The sequence below is a fragment of the Amphimedon queenslandica genome, unplaced genomic scaffold (genome assembly GCF_000090795.2).
Source record: "Amphimedon queenslandica unplaced genomic scaffold, v1.1 AMPQUscaffold_12659, whole genome shotgun sequence".
Classification (NCBI taxonomy): domain Eukaryota; kingdom Metazoa; phylum Porifera; class Demospongiae; order Haplosclerida; family Niphatidae; genus Amphimedon; species Amphimedon queenslandica.
The window spans coordinates 16,694-25,606 of NW_003547105.1; the positions used below are offsets into that span (position 1 = coordinate 16,694).

The following is an 8,913-nucleotide window of genomic DNA, read 5'->3' on the forward strand; positions in this document are numbered from 1 at the left end:
ATAACATGCCTCAGTCACTTGGTGTTCAATTTGAAGCTGCCACATATAAACAGTACATTCCTCCTGATCAATGCAGAGAGTTAATGCATAGATTAAATTCAAGCCAAAGAGATGTGTTAATAAAAGCACTGTTGAGAGTAGATTACAGAAATTATTGCACGAGGGGCGGTTTATGTATGGCCCATTAAGGGCACAGTCTCATTGTCTGAGTTTAGATTTAAAATATTGCAATTTAATAGATCTCAGTGTATGTTATTAATTCTTGATTATTAGTTTTACCTATGATTACCTTAGCCATTTTAATAGGTTATCAAGTAAAATGCTGTCAAGACTTCAAAAGTCTACTTCTACTTCATTTGCAATAAATTTGCAACTCTGTTAATTTTTTGGGGTTCATAAATTTATTTTTTCATGCACAGACCATTTTAGTGCTCAGTGATAATAATGATTTATAATTTGGAATATAATTAATGCTTAGTTTACAATGCGAAAATTTTAGATGAAATTTGTTTGTATCAAAAACTTCTGTGTTTCTTTTGGTAAGATTATTTCAGTTGCGAAATAAAGAATTATTGTCATTAATTCCACTAGAGTAAGGTGTTTTAAGGCCTAAAGCTACTATTTTCATTTGCAGCCATCTTACTGCTGCAAACGAATAAGCTACTTCATGAATGAAGACAGTATTCATTGTCAGATGACAATTTTTGCATCATAGTCACACCTGTGACAATTTAAAATAAAATGCCACGAAGGAAACAAAGTAAAAGTTTTGAAGCTCTTCGCAAGGCTAGGTGGACTGCCAGGACCGTATATTCAACGGCTGCGACATCTATTTCCTCTACTAGATCTATTATTGCCAAAGATAATGATAGAAATGAGGTAGGCAGCCTGGCTCCACCGCACTTTCCATCAAGATGACATCCTAAAACCATAAATACTATGCTAAAACATACTAAATAGATGTGATATAAACCTGAGGTGGGTGTCAAAGTATTTGATATCAGTAGACTTGAAGTCAGTGTTCAAGGATGCGATATAGGTCCTGAGGAATAAGGACCCCACCATTTTTAACTAATTAAATTTGATTAGCATTTACATCAAGCTATACCTATGAGGCCCAACTATACATGCCATGCAGTCTTAATATTCTTCATCTGTATTTTAGGAAGCCAATGTGACAGCTACACCAAAGAGGGAGAATCAAAGGGATTCAGATGAAACAATGGAGGTCACTCCAATACATTTTCAAAAAGATACTGATTTTAGCTTTGATACTCCTGAAGGACGCAACTCTGGTGAACTACCTAATAGTAATTCAATCTTCTTGGGTCAAGTAAGCCAAATGTGTAAATTTATTGATCAGATTAATTTAACTTCCAAATGTGCCACACCATTATGTAATGTAAGTTAAAACTTGTTTGTGTTAGTATGATTGGTCAACAAGGTTGTGTTACTTTACAATATGATTGTACTGGTTGTGCTGAGAGATGTGTTGCTTTTGAGAGCTCAATTAAGCATGAGACTGAAAATTGTACAGCAATTGGTTTTACTCTGCAAATTGCATTTATATGTTCAGGTGCAATGTACTCTCAATATGCTAAAGTACTTAAAAATGCTCTTGGCATGTACTGTGTAGGAAAATCGATATATTACAGGACACTGGCTTTAATGTACCCACAAATCAAGAGTATACTAAATGATATGTGTGAGCAAGCAAAAGAATCAATGAAGCAGAAGACTGAGAGTGAGCTTGGGTCTTTTGAAAATGCTGACATGTGGTGATGCTGCTTGGTTGACACGTGGTTACCATAGTCAAAATGCTACATATACTCTACGAAACTATTAAACTGGTGGGCTTTTGTACTATAAGCATTTTAGTCAAAGAGGTAACAATAATATAACAGGAGAAGAATTGTTTGAAAGTAGATCAAAATCTGCAGAGGGATTTGGGGCTGAGTGGTTTTTTAAAAACCTGTAACTGATAAAATGAACATTAGCGTGATGTGGAACACAATGACAGTACTTCTTCAAAAGCTTTACTTTCCAATTTTCCTAATTGTAGGATCATTTTGTGTAGTGGTCATATTGCACGAAATCATGAAAAGCATTTGAAAAGGCTTGCTAAGCAAAAAAAATTAAGAAAAAGCCAAATCAAAAAGTACAAAAAAACTCACCCTGATATTGCTACAGTAAAGTGTCACTGCACGACAGATGACATTCGTTGTTTTACTAAGGTTTTATTAAGACAGCTAGGATAAACTTTTCTGCTATAGTTAAGTCTGTTGGCTGTGACCAACAAGGATTTATAGATCGATTCCGCTCACTAGCTAAGTACCATGCCAAAAATATGCATGAATGGGACAGTGGGAATTGTTTCTTTCACGATTTAACTGTGTGTGAGTGTGGAAAATGTAAGAAAAGTGACATTACATGTCAAGGTAAGCCATATAAAACTAAGAATATTTTAAGTTGCCCTTTTCATAGTCTTGCATATGAAATTGCATGTGAAGCCATTATTGCCAAATCAAAACAAATTATTCGTAAGGAGTTAGGTTGTTGCCATACTAGTATAACTGAAACATCTCATAACGTATTGCTGCAGTTTAGAACAAAGAATTTAAATCTTCAGATGCTTCACTGTTATGTTTCTACTTCACTTAGGCTTATACAAAGTAACATGTCCTGGATGTATGTGCACAAGGGGCCAGCTTACCATTGGTTTCTTGATCTTTTTGATAGAATGAGCTTACCCAGATTTGATGGTATGGCTGAAGTATTAAAAGCATTAAATATCTCTAGGTTTAAGTCTGTTATAAGAGTCAAACTGCACGATGTTAAATGTAAGAGAAGAAGAGCAAGGAAAATACATAGGCAATCTGAAAAAGTTGCATGTAAATTATGGGTTGAGCAAAATAAGACATGTCACACATATGGTAAGGAAACGCCTAAATCATCTCATAAAAGAAAAGCAAAACAAGATTAAAAGATTTGTAATACAAAAAGAAGTAAATTAGGTATAACTGATTTTGATCAAGATTCAGGTAGTGAGTGTGGCTCATTAGCTACAAAGTCTGTGCATAAAGTACAACAAATGATAAGGTAATTGATTAGGGCAAATTAATATTTGATGATAGTGATGATGATGATGAAAGCTTACTCTCTAGTTCTGATGGTAATGATAGTAGCATTTTGAATAGTTCTGGTATTGTTAGTGATTTGGAAGAGTTTATAATCAGTAGTGTTAAATATACTTGCAGTATAGAAAAATCTTCACACCAACGATCATGCCCACTGAATCCTAGAAAAAGAGGTATGTCTCCTGATGTTGAATATATCAAATCAGAAGATGCAATGCCTACATTAGTAATAGGCAAAACGCTTTCCACAGACTGGATGACTTCTACTGCTTTACTAATACAGGATTATACTGGAGAGACTGTTAGTGTAGGTACTGATCCACTTAAGACTATTAAACATGCTGAAATATCTCCTTATATTTGTCATAAAATTAAACGAGACAGAAATTGTTCTTAACGAGCAATTTCTAAAGCTATCACTGGGACTGAAAGAGAATCATATGCTAATTAGATTGACTATTTCTACTTTCATGACAAACAATGCATCAGAATTAACAAATTTAGTTTTGCCAAACGTGCCCAATATTACTAGTCAGATGCTGCAAATGCAATGAGGGTACATTTATTGCATAAAAAATTAAACCATTTTGGTACATGGGCTACTGAAAATGAGATTTTTATTGCTGCAACTGTATTTCAATTAAAAATTCATGTTTCAATACTGTCAACGCAAAAGAAAGCCTGTTCTTGGTGTACATTTAAATCATTGTGTCATAATGAAAGCTGTCATTACTTATCCGACTTTAATGTATATCTATGTCATACAGATGCAAGAAATTACTATGAATTGGTTGACTTGAACCTCACATAGTGTTAACAGTTTTTTATTCAATTTATAATTGTAATATTGTAGCAATTAATTTATTTCAGTATATATTTCACAAAAGATACCAGTCACGACATTACTTCAGCTTTAATGGTAAATATCTAGTCACATAATTCACATACTCATTTCTCTTTCAAAGTTGGGCAGCAATATACAGTACTACCTCCATGTGGTGCTGCCTTAGTCAGGCGTGGCCCTACCCTTGCGAAAACGGAGGGTCAGGAACCTCGTGTATACCAGACTTGTTTTCAACTACTATGGCTTCGGTTGGAGCTGGAGCTACTGTAGCAGCCTATGTCATCATAATGAATAATTAATAGCTAATTATTGTTTAATAATAAAAACAAAAATAATTATAATTATACATAAAGAAGCAATGACGACTTGTAAGACTGTCAGCTGTGGAAGCAACATTACTTCCCAGGCTAACAATCATTACAGTTCGTTTAGCAGATCTAATTTGGTGTTTTATACATGGAGAGAACTGAGGCGGCATATACGGCCAGGTTTGAGGAGCTTCCTATGAATGAGACTTCTGATGACATCCTGTATAACTGCTCTGATGAATGTATAGTATCTGGAAGAATATGAAAATGCAGAGAAAGGATACCAAGAAGACTAGCTAAAGCACCAACATCCATTTTCAATAAATATTAATGATTATTAAAGTGTCATAGTCATAGCAAGTCACAATGCGTCACTGCAAAATTTCTGCAGCAGCTAAAAAGTCTGGTATATACAAGGTTCTTGACCCTCCGTTTTTGCAAGGATCAGGCCACACCTGACTAGTGCTGCCTGGAGTCTCTAGTATTACATATAACGTAGAGATGCTAAAATAACTGTGACATGCACTATAAAATTTTTAACCTTTGTATGTCAACTGGTTCGTTGTTGGCTTTACCTTCAGGGGCGTTTCTAGCATGGAGCTGAATGGTGCTTGAGCCCCTCCCTCAGGGGTCAGCTCAGAAAAAAATTACTGAAGTCCTGGACTCTTGCATCACTACCAAGCCTCTTAACAAAGTTATCTAGCCCCCTGATCATGACTTCAGCAGTTTCCAATGCTTTAAGGAGCAATCAGAAGTACAAGTAACATGGCAGTATGCTTGAAAGGATCTTGGCCCCACCCATAATTGACGAAAATGCAGGAAAAGGCCATTTTACTGCCATAAAAGTGTGTGTGGCCAAAATCACTATGCGCTTCACGCCCTCAGCACCCCCCTTCTTCAGTTCCTAGATACGCCCCTGACCTTTAGTTTTGCATATATAGGCGAAGTACTTATAGAGGTGGTGAAACTGGCAGTTGATAGTATGGCGGTGTGCATAGGCAAAGTTATTTATGAGAAGTAAAGTGCAACAATTTCGAAACAGTTAAAAAAACATTTTCTTTTCATTAAAGCAACATAGGATGAAGTAAGGATAAGCAAGGTAAGTACATATATTTTATTTGTTCTCCAAAATAATGTTTGTAACAGATAATATGCTGTCACAGATCAATTTTAATGAATTTACGTCTAAGAGATAAATGAATTGAGAGACCTTGAAATCTATCTTCACTTCCCTGCTCCCAGATACACTAGCAGAACCATAGCATAGCAAAATCTAGAAAAAGTAATTATGACATATACATAGACTACCATAATTTACTTGATTTCCTTCAATAAATAGCCCCAATTGATATTGGTTATTGTCTGAGACATTCTGGATCATTATACCAAGCATGTAAAACATTAGTTGACCACATCGCTCCGTTGAGGTATTGTTGATGGGTACTCTTTAATGACTTTATCCTAAAGACAAAAATAAATAAGTAGAAAAAAATATCATACCTCAGCCGTTACAATGGTGAACATGCGGCAGTTTATCAAGACGACATCCGGGATACCCTAAAGAAGGAATAAAGAATGATAAACATAGGGACAATCAACTCACTACAAGGAGTATCTGGTCCTGTGTACATGGCACCATTGCTGGCCTGACTGTATCTGTAAAGGAAGTAAAAAAGCAATCTTGAAAAATCTGTGATGCAATTATAGGGAAATGGAATATCAGATTAGTATTATGAGTGTGTACCCTTGCCACAATAAAAATACAGTTTGCTTGGTTAGAATTGCCACATAGCTAAGTTTGCTGTGGCTGAATTGTTCCATATAAATTATTCTTTTTAAAAATGGCAAATCTCCCACTACTTTATATACACTGTATATCACACAATAGAATGTTCTAGAATGGGGAAAGATCATGGTTCAGAGTATGGTGATTAGTTAGTGTGAGATATTAAATAGTGAATAGCTAAGGAAATTAAATGGTGAATAGCTAAGGGCTAGTGTGAGACATTAAAGGGCTAATAATACACTAAATAGTAAGGTTAGGACAAAGGTCACTTTGCAACCTTCAAAGGTTATACATTAAAGTTTCGAAGCCTTGCAAGATTCATTAACATTAAAAATTATCACCCTGCCTCTGTTTATAATGTCAAAGTCATAGTTCAGCCCACTATATAAACTTGTGGTCGAGGCTATGTAAACTATTGATCACATTAACTATTAATAACTACTAATAATGAAGCTTGAAGACTTAGTTTCTCCTTGAATGGCAGGAATTCAAATGAAGCTTCGAAACTTTGGAAGCTTTGTCCCCAGCCCAACCAAATAGTTAATAGCTAAGGGCTAGTGTGAGACATTAATTTGTTAATAGCTAAGGACTAGTGTGAGACATTAAATAGTTAACAGCTAAGGACTAGTGTGAGACATTAAATAGTTAATAGCTAAGGACTAGTGTGAGACAGTAAGTAGTTAATAGCTAAGGACTAGTGTGAGACATTAATTGGTGAATAGCTAAGGACTAATGTGAGACACTAAATAGTTAATAGCTAAGGACTAGTGTGGGAAATTAATTAGTGAATAGCTAAGGACTAGTGTGAGATAGTAAATTGTTAATAACTAAGGGTTAGTGTGAGACAGTAAACAGTTAATAGCTAAGGACTAGTGTGAGACAGTAAATAGTTAAAAGCTAAGGGTTAGTGTCAGACATTAATTAGTGAATAGCTAAGGACTAGTGTGAGACATTAAATAGCTAAGGGCTAGTGTGAGACATTAATTAGTAAATAGCTAAGCAGTGGCGGATCTAGGGGGGTTCCATAGGTTCCATGGAACCCCCCCATTTCGCAGAAGAAGTTGTCTTTTTGCAGTATCTTTTGATACTTTGCAGTCAGTTTGCAACACTTTTCCTCCATTTTATTTGTTAAAATTGATGAGCCACACCCAAATTTTAATTAAAATTAATGAGCCACACCTACTTAAGTGAAATGGAACACCCCTTTTAATTTTTCTGGATCCGCTAGTGCTAACAACTAGCGTGAGACAGTAAATAGTTAATAGCTAAGTGTTAGTGTGACACATTAATTAGTGAATAGCTAAGGACTAGTGTGAGACATAAATTGGTAAATAGCTAAGGACTAGCGTGAGACATTTAATAGTTAATAGCTAAGGACTAGTGTGAGACATTAATTAGTTAATAGCTAAGGACTAGTGTGAGACATTAAATAGCTAAGGGCTAGTGTGAGACATTAAATAGCTAAGGGCTAGTGGAGACATTAATTAGTGAATAGCTAAGGACTAGCGTGAGACAGTAAATAGTTAATAGCTAAGGGTTAGTGTGAGACATTAATTAGGGAATAGCTAAGACTAGTTAATTGGTGAATAGCTAAGGACTAGTGTGAGACACTAAATAGTTAATAGCTAAGGACTAGTGTGAGACATTAATTAGTTAATAGCTAAGGACTAGTGTGAGACATTAAATAGCTAAAGGCTAGTGTAAGACAATAAATAGTTAATAGCTAAGGACTAGTGTGAGACATTAATTAGTGAATAGCTAAGGACTAGTGTGAGACAGTAAATAGTTAATAGCTGAGGACTAGTGTGAGACACTAAATAATTAATAGCTAAGGACTAGTTCTAGACATTAATTAGTTAATAGCTTAGGACTAGTGTGAGACAGTAAATAGTTAATTGCTAAGGACTAGTGTGAGACACTAAATCTTTAATAGCTAAGGACTAGTGCTAGACTTTAATTACTTAATAGCTAAGGACTAGTGTGAGACTCTATATAGTTAATAGCTAAGGACTAGTGTGAGACACTAAATAGTTAATAGCTAAGGACTAGTGCTAGACATTAATTAGTTAATAGCTAAGGACTAGTGTGAGACATTAAATAGCTAAGGGCTAGTGTGAGACACTAAATAGTTAATAGCTAAGGACTAGTGTGATACATTAATTAGTGAATAGCTAAGAACTAGTGTGAGACAGTAAATAGTTAATAGCTAAGGGTTAGTGTGAGACAGTAAATAGTTAATAGCTAAGGGCCAGTGTGAGACATTAATTAGTGAATAGCTAAGGACTAGTGTGAGACACTAAATGTGACCATAATTGACAAAAGGGACCTTATGGCGTGTAGTGAAATTTGTCTTTCTAGCCTAAGAAATCCAACTTCCTGAGCCCCATTTATCATAAAATTACTCCACAGGATGCAAAACGTTATTATGAAACTTTTAGAAACAATGATTGTCTAACAAAGCACTCACAGGTTGATATTTTCCATTATAATGATCAATTTTAAAATCCACCATAAGGGCCCTTTTGTCAATTATGGTCACAAATAGTTGATAGCTAAGGGTTAGTGTGAGACAGTAAATAGTTAATAGCTAAGGACTAGTGTGAGACATTAAGTTGTTATTAGCTAAGGACTAGTGTGAGATAGTAAATAGTTTATAGCTAAGGGCTAGTGTAAGAAATTAAATACACAGTTAATAGCTAAGGACTAGTGTGAGACACTAATTAGTGATTAGCATGCTGAGACTGAAAGATACATAGACTCATGGAATTATTCATTCACATCTTACCATCATATTTATCAGTCTCTATTGTTGATCTGTCTTATCTGAAGAAGATAATT

General features: G+C 35.0%; 1 long non-coding RNA gene across 1 annotated transcript; it reads right to left on the minus strand.

Annotated features, from left to right (window-relative positions):
- Positions 1-5,362: 5,362 nt before the first annotated feature.
- On the minus strand, positions 5,363-6,298 carry LOC109587197 (uncharacterized). The gene is made up of 4 exons (XR_002187441.1): positions 5,893-6,298; positions 5,790-5,846; positions 5,608-5,750; positions 5,363-5,562 (listed from the first exon to the last, which is right to left on the minus strand). It is a non-coding gene; the product is annotated as an uncharacterized LOC109587197 (long non-coding RNA).
- Positions 6,299-8,913: the final 2,615 nt, after the last annotated feature.